The sequence below is a fragment of the Saimiri boliviensis genome, chromosome 17 (genome assembly GCF_048565385.1).
Source record: "Saimiri boliviensis isolate mSaiBol1 chromosome 17, mSaiBol1.pri, whole genome shotgun sequence".
Taxonomy (NCBI): domain Eukaryota; kingdom Metazoa; phylum Chordata; class Mammalia; order Primates; family Cebidae; genus Saimiri; species Saimiri boliviensis.
The window spans coordinates 5,534,619-5,550,451 of record NC_133465.1 but is presented as its reverse complement, the minus strand read 5'-3'; positions in this window follow the sequence as shown (position 1 = coordinate 5,550,451).

Sequence of the window (15,833 nt, the reverse complement as noted above, 5' to 3'; positions counted from 1 at the left end):
AAGCAATTCTCCTGCCTCAGCCTCCCGAGTAGCTAGGACTACAGGCACGAGCCACCATGTCATACTACTTTTTGCTTTTTGTTTTGTTTTTTGCTTTGAAATGGAGTCTCGGCCCAGGATGTTAGCCCAGGCTGGAGTGCAGTGGCACGATCTTGGTTCACTGAAATCTCCGCCTCCCGGGTCCCGGTTCAAGCAATTCTCCTACCTTAGCCTCTCAAGTAACTGAAATTACAGGCACAAGCCACCATGCCCAGCTAATTTTTATGGGTTTTTTTAGTAGAGACGGGGTATCACCACGTTGGTTAGGATGGTCTTGATCTCTTGACCTCGTGGTCCACCCGCCTCGGCCTCCCAAAATGCTGGAATTACAGGTGTGAGCCACTGCACCTTGCCTGGTAGTCATTTTTATTTCTTCTTGAAATTATCCTTAGAATGTAAACTTCTCAGTATGATTTTTTTTTTTTTGAGACAGAGTTTTGCTGTCACCCAGGCTGGAGTGCAGTGGGGCAACACCTTCTATTTAAGTTTTTACGAAGTATCTCATATCATGTTATAGTCTCTCAATTATTTTATTTAGAGCAATAAAGTCCTTTTCACACATTAGCCTGAAATGACCTCAGAGAATGAGGGAATGCTTGTAGAGAGCATCTATTAGAATCAGTAAAAAACGGAGGCAAAGACATGTAAAAATCTTTAGTAATCTGTGTTTTGGGGGCTGTGACCTCACAGTGATAAGGGCCGGATGTCCTTGTGAACAGGTTTTAAAAGTAGATGGGGAGCCAGGCGTGGTGGCTCATGCCTGTAATACCAGCACTTTGGGAGGCTGAGGCCACAGATCGCTTGAGGCCAGGAGTTTGAGACCAACTTGGTCAACATGGCAAAAACTTGTCTCACTAAAAATACAAAAATTAGCTGGGCATGGCATGTGCCTATAGTCCCAGCTACTTGGAAGGCTGAGGCATGAGAATCACTTGAACCCAGGAAGTGGAGGTTGTAGTGAGCCAAGATTGTGCCACTGCATTCCAGCCTGGGAGTCAAGAAAAAAAAAAAAAAAAAAAGTAGCTGGGGGAATGGTGAGAAAGAGATGGAGGCTGAAGGACAATGCTGATTATAAAGTTCACTTCAAAGGCAATTCCGCTATTCAGGGAAGAAAGCAGCTTACTTCCCTGGCCAAAGCGACTGTTACCTCTTGCCTGAAACTGCTGCGACAGCGTCCTGAATGGTGTCTCTGAACTCCCCCTGTCCATCTACAATCTGCTCTCCATGAACATCTAGAGTGATCTTCAAAATTCAAATATCTTACTTAAAAACCTGTAATAGTTTTCCAACTGATCCTTGAATAAAAATCAAAATCACTAATGACTTTTAAAAACCTTGAATCCTTAGCCTCTCTGTCTCTCCTCTCTCTCTCTCTCTCTCTCTCTCTCTCTCTCTCTCTCTCTCTCTCTCTCTTGAGACAGGGTCTCACTCTGTTGCCTGGGTTGGAGGGGTACAATCATGGCCCACTGCTGCCTCGATCTCCTGGGCTCCAGCAATCCTCACACCTCAGCCTCCTGAGTAGCTGGGACTACAGGCATGCACCCATGCCTGGCCAATTTTTTAAAGATTTTTTGTAGAGAAGTCTCATTATGTTGGGCTGTTCTCAAATTCCTGAGGTCAAGTGATTCCCCTGACCCGGCCTCCCAAAGTGCGAGGATTACAGACATGAGCCACTGCACTGTCTCAAGCTTTTCTTAATTGCCCTTGTTAGAGTTATAGTTATAACTATAAATTCTGTAAGGACAAGATACATGTCAATGTTTGCTCACCTTTATCTTTCCAGCACCTAGCAAAGCACCTGACACAGGTAATTTGTAAGCACTTAAGATTATTTGAATACAAAAACAAATGAGACCCTTCATTGGGAAATGAATTATCTACCCAGTGGTCTAACAGAGTAAACTTTAATATTTGTACTTTTTTGCTTCTGGGACTCCAAACTTGACTCTGAGCCCTGGCATCACGAGAATTGATCATCCAGTTTGGTTAAGACCATTCAGCTCTATCATTCTGGGATCAAATATCTGTCCAGCTTATGTGATATCTTATTCGGAGATGTTCATTTCTAGATGTCCGCATCGAACAGGTCATCAATGACTGACATCTGCTGTCTGATTCCCTGAAAAGTCCTTCATCTCTACCTAAGAGCGACCTAATATTTACCATATGAGAATTCTTCCCCTCAGCTTTCTTGGTCACCAAAGATATGTGTTCTTTGTAGGTTTTCCAAGTTCTTCTCATGGTTAAAGGGCATTTCAGGTACACTGCTTGGAAATGATGGCTCGGTTTCTAGGATTTGTAGAGAAGGAACATGAAACTTGGTGCAGCATGTACTTCAGGAAATCTTGGAGAATTAAGTGTTGCTTCTCAGCGTCTCACCCCCAGTTCTGTGTCTTTATACCTTACGTTGTAAGCATGAAGAGTAATCTGGCAGCTGCATCAGTTATATAGAAAAAAAAATGTATATGTTCCTTCTGTACAACTGATAGGAGCCAGCTCTTAGTGTGGCTTCCTATAATCTGTGGAGTAAAGCTGAGTTAATGGTAATTGTATCTCACACAGATACATTGTTCTATGTGATGTGTCTTGCCTATTACTTGCTTGGAGAAAGTTATGAAAGTTGTATCCTGCACAGAGAAGCCAGGATGCTCTCTACATCTTCCATGCTACTTCCTTACTCCCTGGCCACAGGCCTAACTCAGAATTCTAATCCTACAGAGTTCTTCATTCCCTGAGTGCCCCATTTACATCTTCTTCCTCTCCCCTGAAGACCTTCATAGATTGTCTCTACAAAAGATCATTAAATCAAAAAGAAAACCACACTTCTTTCTTTCTTTTTTTTTTTTTTTAGATGGAATCTCACTCTGTTGCCAGGCTGGAGTGCAGTGGCACGATCTTGGCTCACTGCCATCTCTGCCTCCTGGGTTTAAGCTATTCTCCTGCCTCAGCCTCCCAACTAGCTGGGACTATACGTGTGCACCACCACACCCAGCTAATTTTTGTCTTTTTAGTAGAAACAGGGTTTCACCATGCTAGCCAGGATGGTCTTGATCTCTGTCTTTCTCTCTCTTTTTTTTTGAGACGGAATTTTGCTCTTGTTGCCCAAGCTGGAGTGTAATGGCACAATCTCAGCTCACTGCCACCTCTGCCTCCGGGTTCAAGTGATTCTCCTGCCTCAGCCTCCCAGGTAGCTGGGATTATAGGTGTGCACCACTATGCCTGGCTAATTTTTTGTACTTTTAGTAGAAACGGGGTTTCACCATGTCAGGCTGGTCTTAGGTGATCTGCCCGCCTCAGCCTCCCAAAGTGCTGGGATTACAGGCATGAACCACCGTGCTGGGCCCTTTATTTTTTTCATAACACTTATAATCATGCAACATAATACACATATTTTGTTTATATTGTTTATTGTGATTCTCTTCACTAAAATGTATGCTCCAGGGATCCAGGAATGTTTGTCTGTTTTATTCACTGTAGTAGTATTAGCACTTAGTATAGCACCTAAAATATAGTAGGTGCTCAATAAAGATTTGTTGAATGAATTAATGATGCCAAATAGATATAAGAAAAGATATTCAAGCATAACTTTATCATGCATGGATTTTTTCATCATTTCAAATTGCTGAACACAATTCTCAAAGTTAAAAAACAAAAACAAACCTACGATTTTGGAAGATAATGTAGGCATTTGGAAGAAACGAGGTGTAGAATTAGGGAATTTATACTAGAAATACCACTGAAGAGTGAGCACTTGGAGGTAGTCTACATGTATCCATATGTCACAGATGTGACTGGGCTTCAGTTGCTGGAAATAATTGTCCTGAATAATTTTGGGGGAGGGGATGTGTTTATAAATGCCCTTCTTGATCTGCTTAGCTCTGTCTCCTCCCAGGATCTCGATCACCTGGCTTTCTTCCTTGCCAGAGGGGTATTAGAGATGGTAGCTGAATTCAGGATTATCACCAAGGGAATAGGGAGAGGCAACTTCTTGGGGGTGAGGACTGGGCTGCAGTAGGAGTTTCTAGAACCTAGTTTCTCATGACTGAACATATGCAGGCTCTGGCTTCCCCAGTGTCTTCTTGGAGAAGTCAGGTAATGACTCATGGGAGATGAATTTTTTATTCTTTTTCTCTGTCCTCCAGCGTATTATTCTGAGACCCATACAGCCATTCCAGAGATGTTCCCGTTTGATCAGGCAACTAGTTGTGTTTCTTTAAGAAGTTATAGCCCTAGGCCGGGCACGGTGGCTCAAGCCTGTAATCCCAGCACTTTGGGAGGCCGAGGCGGGTGGATCACGAGGTCAAGAGATCGAGACCATCCTGGTCAACATGGTGAAACCCCGTCTCTACTAAAAATACAGAAAATTAGCTGGGCATAGTGGCGCATACCTGTAATCCCAGCTACTCAGGAGGCTAAGGCAGGAGAATTGCCTGAACCCAGGAGGCGGAGGTTGTGGTGAGCTGAGGTCGCGCCATTGCACTCCAGCCTGGGTAACAAGAGCGAAACTCCGTCTCAAAAAAAAGAAAAAAAAAAAAAAGTTATAGCCCTTATTCTTCCTTCTCTAAGATGGTACGCATCTTCCTCCCTCTCCCCACATACAATAAAAATGAGCTCTATGAGCATTCTCCCAGGCTCTGTTTTCCAGGGAACCCAGGCTACAGCCTAGAGAAGGTGGAAATATTCTCAAACAATTCACCTTCAGAAAGATTACATAAAACCACAGACATGTCTTAGGGTTCAAATCTTCTTTCATGTGCCTTGCTTCAAAAAAGTATATTTCTACTTCAAAATAGTTAAGGCATTAATCTGTACCAAAAGTCAAATAACCATAAAATGAAAAACTGGTAGAACTTCAAATGAAGACTCAAAGAGTTGGAGATGAGCTGCGGTCAGAAAGACCCTTTTGTAAAATTCATTCATTCATTCAACAGGATGCCAAGTACTAATTTAAGTGTAGGAGACACAACAGTGAACAAGACATATGAATCCTTCTGAAAGGAGCTTAAAAGCAATGGGAGGAAACAAATGATAAATTAAAAAATACTTAATATTGGTCAGGCACGGTGGCTCACACCTGTAATCTCAGCACTTTGGGAGGCCAAAGCTAGCAGATCACTTGAGGTCAGAAGTTCGAGACCAGGCTGGCCAACATGGTGAAACCCCATCTCTACTAAAAATGCAAAAATTACCCTGGTGTGGTAGTGTGCACCTGTAATCCCAGCGACTCGGGAGGCTGAGGCAGGAGAATTGTTTGAACCTGGGAGGCAGAGGCTGCAGTGAGCTGAGATCATGCCACTGCACTCCAGCCTGGGTGACAGAATGAGACTCCATCTCCAAAAGAAAAAAAAAAAATATATATATATATATATATATGTCACATAGTAATCAATGATATGAAGAAAAATAAAGTAGAGAGCATAGAGAGTGATGAGATACTCTTTAGGTAGCATGACCAGGAAAGGGTTCTCTGGGAAGGAAACTTAAGCAGAGACCAGAATGAGGGAGGTATCAGGGTAGAAATCTAAGGAACAGCAACTGCTTTAACCATATATACTCATAGGTTATTTGTCAGATTCACTTTGAACTGAGAATAAACAAATAGAACAAGAGAAGAAGAAAAGTGTTTGCCTTTTTTTTTCTTTTATCACAAAAACATCTAAGCCTGAATGTCTCCTAAATTTTTCTTCGTGACTGGTTAGTCAATTTAGCCAAAGTCGAATTTAGCCTTCTCGAATGGAAAATTACTTCTTCTTCTTCTTTTTTTTTTTTGAGACAGAGTCTTACTCTGTTGCCAGGCACCAGGCTGAGTACAGTGGCACAGTAACCTCACTGCAACCTCTGCCTCCCAGGTTCAGGCAGTTCTCCTGCCTCAGCCTCCTGAGTGGCTGGAACTACAGGCGCACGCCACCAGCCCAGGTAATTTTTTTATTTTTAGTAGAGACCGGATTTCACCATGTTGATTAGGATGATCTCGATCTCTTGACCTCGTGATCCACCCGCCTCGGCCTCCCGAAGTGCTGGGATTACAGGCTTGAGCCACCACACTCGGCCTCTTCTTTTTTTTAATAGAGACATCTATATTGCCCAGGTTGGTCTTGAACTCCTGGCCTCAAGAGATCTACCTGCCTCTGCCTCCTATAGTGCTGGGATTATAAGTGTGAGCCACTGCACTCTGCCCCAAATTATTTCTAGTTTTATTCTAGCCCTACACTTTGTCTGGTATTATTGCAATTTATTTGCACATCTCATATCCATTTAATATGGCATATGATTTTTTTTTTTAACAGACAGACTCTTGCTATGTTGCCCAGGCTGATCTCTAACTCCTGGGCTCAAGGGATCCTCCTGCCTTAGCCTGCCAAGTAGATGGGACTGCAGGCATGTGCCATAGTGTCTGACTAATGTAGTATAGGTTTTGAAAGCAAAGTTTATATATTTTTAGCATTGTAGTCCTTGAAATATCTAGTACAGTCCTGTCACAAAGCAAATACTTATTTGCTGAATTTAAATTTTTATTTTTATTACCATAGGCACTTTTTTGGACGAAATCACCAGACTCCTCAAAATTCCTAATCATAAATATGAGTTTAGTGTAGCTGTAGTGTTTTTCCATTGTTTGTTTGTTTTTTGTTTTCTTAGAGACAGGGTCTCCCTCTGTCACCTGGAGAGCCACCACATCCAGCTAGTTTAGCCTCTTTGAAACTATATTCATGCATGCACTGATTTTTTTTTTTTTTAGTGAAATATCTGGACTTAGACAAGTTTATCTAACCTCTCAGGACCTAAGTGTAAAATTTTTATTCCTGTGAAAATCAGAAATAATAATCATTTGACAGCATTTATTGATAGAAGAAAAAAGAACTGGGCATGGTGGCTCACACCTATAACCCAGCACTTTGGGAGGCCGAGATGGTGGGCAGATCACTTGAGCCAAAGAGTTCGAGATCAGCCAGGGCAACATGGCAAAACCCAGTCTCTACAAAAATTACAAAAATTAGCTGGGCATGGAGGTACATGCCTGTAGTCCCAGCTACTCAGGAGGCTGGGGCAGGAGAATTGCTTGAGCCAGGGAGGTTGAGGATGCAGTGAGTTGAGATGGCACTGGGTGACAAAGTGAGACCCTGTCTCAAAAATAATAATAATAATAAATAATCTAGTGCAGGATCAGAGGCATAGTAATATTTCATAAATTGTTGGCCATTCAATCAAGAAATTAAGAATTTTTAAGATTGATCTGAAACAAGGTTATTTGTTCATGTAAAGAATGTGGGCCAGATGTGGTGGCTCACGCCTGTAATCCTGGCACTTTGGGAGGCCAAAGCGGGTGGATCACGAGGTCAGGAGTTTGAGACCAGCCTGGCCAACATAGTGAAACCTTGTATCTACTGAAAAAAAAAAAAAAATTAGCCAGGCATGGTGGCACACGCTTGTAATCCCAGCTACTTGGGAGGCTCACAAGAGAATCGTTTGAACCCAGGAGGCAGAGGTTGCAGTGAGCCAAGATCATGCCACTGCACTCCAGCCTGGGCAACAAGAAACTGTGTCTCAAAAAAAGAAAGAAAAAAAGAATGAGGTAGTTATTTGTTAATAGCATTTGTTGTTAGTTATTTCCTGTAAGGAAATCATGATGTCATCACAAGATTTTTTCCTTAATCAGCTTTATTAAGGTATAAATTAAGTATAATTATATGTAATTAAATATAATTTACATGTAATTAAATTCACTAATTTTGACAAGTGCATATCGTCATCAGCATTACAATCAATATGTAGAATATTTCTCTCACTGTAAAAAGTTCCCTTGTACCTCTTTGAAAGCAATTTTCTCCTTCTATCCTCAGCCCCTGGCAACCACTGATTTGTTTTCTGCAAAAGATACTTTTACTTTCTAAACAAATTTTTATGAGGGCCTCCTATTTAGAAGTCCTTGAGCTAGAAAGATACTTCATAGAATACAAAGATAAGTAAGACTCAGTTTGTGTCCTTAAATAGCTAAAAATATAGTCTAGTCGTATGTAATTTTGAGATTACTCTGTCTACACATAATATGGGACTAAATTTCAATATGAATTATGCCCACTAAAGAAGAATAACGAAGAAAAAATATTGCAAATGTTTCCTGAACTTTTAGATTACCAACCAAAGGTTCATGAGTGCCACTAATTGTATTTTCTTTAAAAAGGCACAAATTTTTAATTACAGGATGTCCAGATAATTTTTAAAAAGTAAACTCTTTAAAATTAAGTAACATATGTACAGGAAACAAAAGTGCAGAAATCATAAGTGCACAGCTTGATCTTTTCAGATTATTTATGTCAACCTAGACCAGAACTGTGCGACCAATGCAGTGAAAACGCAACATACTAAAGTCTTACGGTTTAGACAGAATAATTACATCACTGTAAGAAAGAAAGAGGTAAGAGAATAATGTTCTGCAAAGGCTCACAAAGAATTGTGGGAATAAGTAGTGAGAAAATGGATGGCACATTAAAATTCATGAGGAAATGCCAGTTAAGTTCTATGAATAACAAAATGATTATTATGCAGGATCAGGTTTTTCTTTCATCATTACAGAAAGACCCAGAATCATTATCATGATCTGCCATGTGTTTTTCCTTTGTTATCAGATGCTGGGACAGGCCTATTAAATGTTCTGTGTTACCCAGGGGAATGGTCAGGGCGGTGAGTAATGTTGGTCACGATGCATATGGTTTTCTGAGGTCCTAATTTAAGTGCGTTTAGATCTGAGGGAAGGGACAAATTAAAAAGGACAGAATAGCTGTATGGGCACTTTCTTGTGATTGCAAAGCGCTGGGTCTATTCTTACCCTTTCTGCCCCTTGCTTTATGCTTTCTACCTACCATTTCCAGACTGGACAAAACTGTTATTTGCCTTTGGTGGCTCCTTGATCAATACAATGGGGACTACAATTAATTTCAAAAGGGGTATCCACATGAAAATTGCAGGAAAATATTAAAACCAGGAGAAAAAGCACAGTGTGGAAAAATAATCCTACAAAAATGTTTATAGTGGGGTCAAACATTTACCCACATTATAATTCCAATATGCAAAGAAAATGCTGCTTTTTAATTTCTATCAGAGACCTAATTTCTACCTTGCTCTATAATGAGAGGAAAAAACCAAGAGAACATTAAACTTGTGAATTCTAGGCAACTATCTTTTTCAGTTTAAATAGCTTATTTTGGCCCAGTGTTGTAGCTTACTTCTCTATTTAATCCCAGTGCTTTGGGAGGCCAAGGAAGGAGAATGGCTTGAGGCCACGAGTTCAAGACCAGCCTGGGAAACATAGCAAGCCCCCATTTCTACAAAAATATGTGTGGTCTTAGAATTATGAATTAAAATTTCAGCATTTTGGTAATCCCTAGTGTCTAGACTGTTTACTTTGTGTGTGTGTTTGCTTAGTTTATGATGAGACTGTAAACCCAGTGGCATCGGGTAAACCTTAATCTTGTAAGAATTCAGTTTAGGCCGGGCACTGTGGCTTATGTCTGTATTCTAGCACTTTGGGAGGCCGAGGCAGGCTGCTCACGAGGTCAGGAGATCGAGACGATCCTGGCCAACATGGTGAAACCCCGTCTCTATTAAAAATACAAAAATTAGCTGGGCATGGTGGCATGCACCTGTAGCCCCAGCTACTCAGGAGAGAGCTGAGGTAGGAGAATTGTTTGAGCCTGGCAGGCGGAGGTTGCAGTGAGCCGAGATTGTGCCACTGCACTCCAGCCTGGCAACAGAGGGAGACTCCATCTAAAAAAAAAAAAAAATTCAGTTTAATTTTGCTTTATTAAACTTTATGTACTAGAAGGGAAGCACCAAAAATGAAATTTTAGATAAAAGCCTACTATTGAAGTAATTGTCTGTATTTAATAAATAGAAGTAAAGTTAGTGAAACATTCAATAAGAAAGCCACAAACAGTTGGTGAAAAGAGCAATGGCCTAGAGATCTGGGAAGCTGTACCCTGGATTTTGCTCTGCCTCCACGCTGTATGACCTGGGGCAAGTCTTTGAACATCTTAAAGTCTTGGTTTCTTCATCTCTACAAATGAGGATGGCAGTCTCTATAGTTTAAAATTGCATTATTCTAGATAGTGCAGAGATAGTGTCATTTGAAAATGTCTTAAAATCCTGATGCTTTTTTTATTTTTTTGAGGTGGAGTCTCGCTGTGGCCAGGCTGGAGTCTCACTACGGCCAGGCTGGAGTGCAGTGGCACCATCTTGGCTCACTGCAACCTCCACCCCACCATGTTCAAGTGATTCTCCTGCCTCAGCCTCCCGAGTAGCTGGGAATACAGGCGTGCACCACCATGCCCAGCTAATTTTTGTATTTTTAGTAGAGATGAGGTTTTATCATGTTGGCCAGGATGTTCTCGATCTCTTGACCTCGTGATCTGCCCACCTTGGCCTCCCAAAGTGCTGGGATTACAGGTGTGAGCCACCATGCCGAGCCAAAATCCTGATACTTCTAATGGAATAAAATGAAAGAGATAAGAACAAAGACACAGCCAGGCATGGTAGCATTTTGGGAGGCTGCGGTGGGCAGATTACCAGAGGTTGGGAATTCGAGACCAGCCTGACCAACATGGTGAAATCCCATCTCTACTAAAAATACAAAATTAGCCAGACATGATGGTGCATGCTTGTAATCCCAGCTACTCAGGAGGCTGAGGCAGGATAATCACTTGAACCCAGGAGGCGAAGGTTGCAGTGAGCCAAGATCGTGCCACTGCACTCCAGCCTGGGCAACAAAAGTGACACTCTGTCTCAAAACAAAACAAAACAAAACAAAACAAAAAAACCCAGGGGCAGAGGTTGCAGTTAGCTGAGATTGTGCCACTGCACTCCAGCCTGGGCAATAGAGTGAAACAGCATCTCAAAAAAAAAAAAAAAAGAACCAGGACACAGATTGTTCCTTTTAAATAGGGTATAATGTTTGGAAAATGAAGTAAAAAAAAATATCAACCAAAAAAAGTTGAAAAAACTCTCAGACAAGACCTACCTCAGATTTTAATTGTAAATATTAAGACCATAAATCCCTTCCCTGGCTAAAATTTTCACCTATGAAAAAAAATGTTGTTAGAATAAGTGTGTGTGTGTGTGTGTGTGTGTGTGTGTGTGTGTGTGTGTATACCTTGACCCATACCTTGCAACATGTGAAAACATCAGCACAACTCAAAATGGATTGCAAATCTCAATGCAAGATTCTGTAACTATAAAAATACTTGAAGAAAACATTGGCCAGGTACCGTGACTAATGCCTGTAATCTCAGCACTTTGAGGCTGAGGTTGGAGGATTCATTAAGCCCAGAAGTTTGAGACCAGCCTAGGCAACATGGAAAAAAACAATCTCTACAAAAAAAGTACAAAAATTAGCCAGGCATGGTGGCACATGCCTGCAGTCCCACTACTCAGGAGGCTGAATGGGAGGTTCACTGAGCCCAGAAGTTCGAGGCTTCAGTGAGGTATGATCACACCACTGCCTTCCAGCCTGGAAGACAGAGAGTGATCCTGTCTCAAAAATAAATAAATAAATAAAAATAAAAATAAAAATAAAGGAATAAATAAGAAAATATATGAAAACATCTTTGTGACATTAGATTAGGCAAAGATTTCTAAGATACCACACCAAAATCACAATTTATAAAAGGAAAAAAAATTGATAAATTGAACTTTGTCAAAATAATAACTCTTTGAAAGACACAATTAAGAAAATTAAAAGACAAGACATAGACTAGGCCAAAGTATTTGCAAAGCATGTATCTGATAAAGGACTTGTATTTAAAATGCGTAAAGAACTCTCAAAACTCAATAAAATAATTAACAACCCTTCCCACACACATAGAAGTGGGCAAAAGTTTTGAACAGACACTTTACAAAAAAGTTATATGGACTACAAATCAATACCTTTCATAAAAATATGTCTGAAATTGTCATAGAGGTATGCAAATTAAAACTGTAATAAGTTACTGTAATCATGAAAGGTAGTCCAAGTTACCAGTGTCAAATCCGTATGGGTCTGTGGCAACCTCAATTCTCAGAACAAATAATTTGACTGAGGGGCATAAGGCAGAAAAAGAGACTGAGGCAAGTTCCAGAGGAGGAGTGGAAGTTTATTAAAAAGCTTAAAGCAGGAAAAAAAGGAAAGTACACTTGGAAGAGACCCAGGTGGGCACAAAGAAGGTCAACTATGACATTTAAACTTGATCCTAGAACTTTACAGACTGGCCCACTTCTGGTGTCTTGTACCCCTTTCCCATGATAATTCCCTTAGGGTGGGCTGCCCACATGCGCAATGCCCTCTGTCTGCTTGGAAGGTGATCACGCACAGTGTGTTTAGGAGGTTGTACCATCCCCTTGTGAGGCTTTCTTACTTTTTCCAGTGGAGTGGCCCTGAAGGTCATAGTCCATAATTTTGTTTCTTAATGTGCATGCCTGGGAAGTTGCTTCTTCTTGGTGGATGCATTCAACTAATGCTTTAGAGTGGCAGGTGTGAACCATCAGAAAATGGCCTCTCCCTGGCAATTTATCAGCCTCTCATCAACCATATTGATAATGAATGATTTAATGACTGTTTGGTGACTGACTTTGTGATAATTACTCACATCTTAACAACTGGATGCTCAAAAAGAAAGAAGAAATTGTGGTGATGATATCTTTTACTTTTGGACTGAAAGTTAGGTATTTCTCTACGTTTTATAATATGGCATGCCATCTAATTATGCCAGTATATCACTGCTGCCAATTTATCACTTTTAGAGAGGCAATATGATAATTGCCAAACCATTTCCTGACATTCCTGGTGGGAGGGGAGAGCCCTCTCCTGTCCTGCTCATGCCTGTCTAACTACCTGTAACAATACCATCATCTCCTATTAGAATGGCTCAAACAAATGAACAAGCAGACAATATTAAGTCCTAGCAAATATGCAGAGCAACTGGAATTTTCCTACATGGCTAGCAGAAGTGCAAAACAGTCCGGCCACTTTGGAAAAATAGTTTGGCAGTTTCTTTTTCTTTTTTTTTTGAGATGGAGTCTTGCTCTGTTGCCAGGCTGGAGGGCAGTGGTGCCATCTCGGCTCACTAAAGCCTCCATGTCCCAGGTTCAAGTGATTCTCCTGCCTCAGCCTCCTGAGTAGCTGGGACTACAGGTGCCCACCACCATGCCCAGCTAATTTTTGTATTTTTAGTAGAGACAAGGTTTCACCATGTTGGTTAGGATGGTCTCAATTTCTTGACCTCGTGATCCGCCCGCCTCTGCCTCCCAAAGTAATGGCATTACAGGAGTAAGCCACCCAGCCAGGCAGTTTCTTATAAACATATATTTATCATTTGACCCAGCAATTCCACTCCTAGGTGTTTACCCAAGAGAAATGAAAACTTTTGTCACTCAAAAACCTTTATGTGAATGTTTATAGCGAATTTACACATAATCACCCAAAACTGGAAACAACATAAATGTCTCTCAATTACTGAATTGATAATTGTGGTACATCCATCAGTGGAATGCCACTTAATAATAAAGAGGATTAAACTATTGATATTTACAACATGGTTGAATCTTAAAGCAATGATGCTGAAGATAAAAGAAGCCAGACCAAAGAAAGAGTACATGCGATACAATTTCATGCCTGTGACATTTCGGGAGATGCTAAACTATAGCGACAGAAAACAAATCAGTGATTTTGAGGGCCCGGAGATAAAGGAAGGGGTTGACCATAAAGGGGTACAAGGGAATTTTTTAAAGTTATGAAACCATTTTATATCTTCTATTTATAATGGTGGTTACACAACCATATTCACTTGTCAAAATTGATAAAACTCATAAAACTGTAACCCAGAGTTCCAGGGTTTTCCTTTTCCAGAACACATGATAAAAAAGTACCCACATGTAACTGCAGCACCTCAAGTTTTTATTGTTTCAAAAAAGTTCAAGGAAGAAGCCCAGCCATGGCAAAACAAAAACCAGTTGGAACCAGAGATGCCTTCGTGGAGATGAAATTTGGGGAATTCTCCTCATTAGCATACTAAAAACTCCACCCAGGAAGGAACTTATTCTCCATTTATGTGTGGAGTTATGATCGGAGACTGGGCCTGATCTGCCTCTACTCCACCGCTACATATGATGACTCAGTTAACCCGCCTAATAAAAACCCTGGTGTCACCTTTGATTAGGGAGGCACTGCTTTGGGGAATCCTCCCCGGTATCCTCCTTACTTGTGTAAGTCGTAAAATCTTCTTGTTAAATCCTCCTTAGTTGTGGTCATTGGACTGTCACTGGCTAAGTGATCAAACCCATCCATTGTGTGGATAACAAAACTATACACTAAAACTGTCACATCTGGAAATTATGTCCCAATAAAGCCTTCTCACAATGCTTTTTGCAGATTTTTTTTTTTTTTTTTTTTGAGGCAGACTCTCACTCTGTCTCCCAGGTTGGAGTGCAGTGGCAAGGTCTCGGCTCACTGCAACCTCTGCCTCCAGGGTTCAAGTGATTCTCATGCTTCAACCTCCCGAGTAGCTGGGATTACAGGTGTGAGCCACGTGCCTAGCTAATTTTTGTATTTTTTAAAAATAGAAATGGGGTTTCACCATATTGGTCGGGATGGTTTAGAACTCCTTACCTCAGATAATCCTCCTGCCTTGGCCTCCCAAAGTGGTGCTGGGATTATAGGTTTCAGCCACCACACCTGGCCTTTTCGTAGATTTTTGGGTTTTTTTTGAGATGGAGTCTCACACTGTTGCCTGGCTAGAGTGTGCAATCTTAGCTCACTGCAACCTCTGACTCACAGATTCAAGCAGTTCTCCTGCCTCAGCCTCACAAGTAGTTGGGATTATAGGCACCCGCCACCATGCCCACCTAATTTTTTGTATTTTTAGTAGAGACAGGGTTTCACTATGTTGGTCAGGCTGGTCTTGAACACCTGATCTCATGATCCACTCACCTCGGCCTCCCAAAGTGCTGGGATTACAGGCGTGAGCCACCATGCCCAGCCCCTTTTCACAGATTTTAATGGTAATACTTGATAGAGCAGGAGAATCACCATCTTGGACAAGCATCACAATTCTAAAGTTCCCCTTGATCAAAAACCACCTAAATCAAAAAGGCATCAGCCCAATGGCTAAGGTCAGCATGACCATAAACCACAAATTCTAACCATAAGATAAAACCCTCCCTGACTAGAGAGATGTCAGCCCCAATATAACCTTCTCTCTGACCAGAGACATTCCAACCCCACGATAAACTTCTCCCCTACATTGAAACATTCCAAGCCTGGAGTATGTTCTCTCACACTGAACCCTTAAATAGTCTGTAAGAGAAAGTGCTCCTGACCAAAATCAGCTAGAAGCCCCTCTCAGGTTTATTCTCCAAAATAAACCTGTCTTTGACTGTTGAGCCGCTTTTCATGTTTCTTTCATGTTTCTTTTCTCTTTCTTTAACTCTTACGATACTTAAATCTGTAAGCTCCTTTTTTTGCTCCTATGAAAAATTTATATCACAACTGAGAAATCAATAAGGATAATAAAAATTAAGATATTAAGATGAGGCCAAGTGTGGTTGCTCATGCCTGTAATCCCAGCACTTTGGGAGGCTGAGGCAGGTGGATCACTTGAGGTCAGGAGTTCCAGACCAGCCTGGCCAACATGGTGAAACCCTGTCGCTACTAAAAGTATAAAATTAGCCAGGTGTGGTGGTGGGTGCCTATAATCCCAGCTACTCAGGGGGCTGAGGCAGGAGAATTGGAGAACTGCTTGAACCCGGGAGACAGAGTTGAGCTCTGT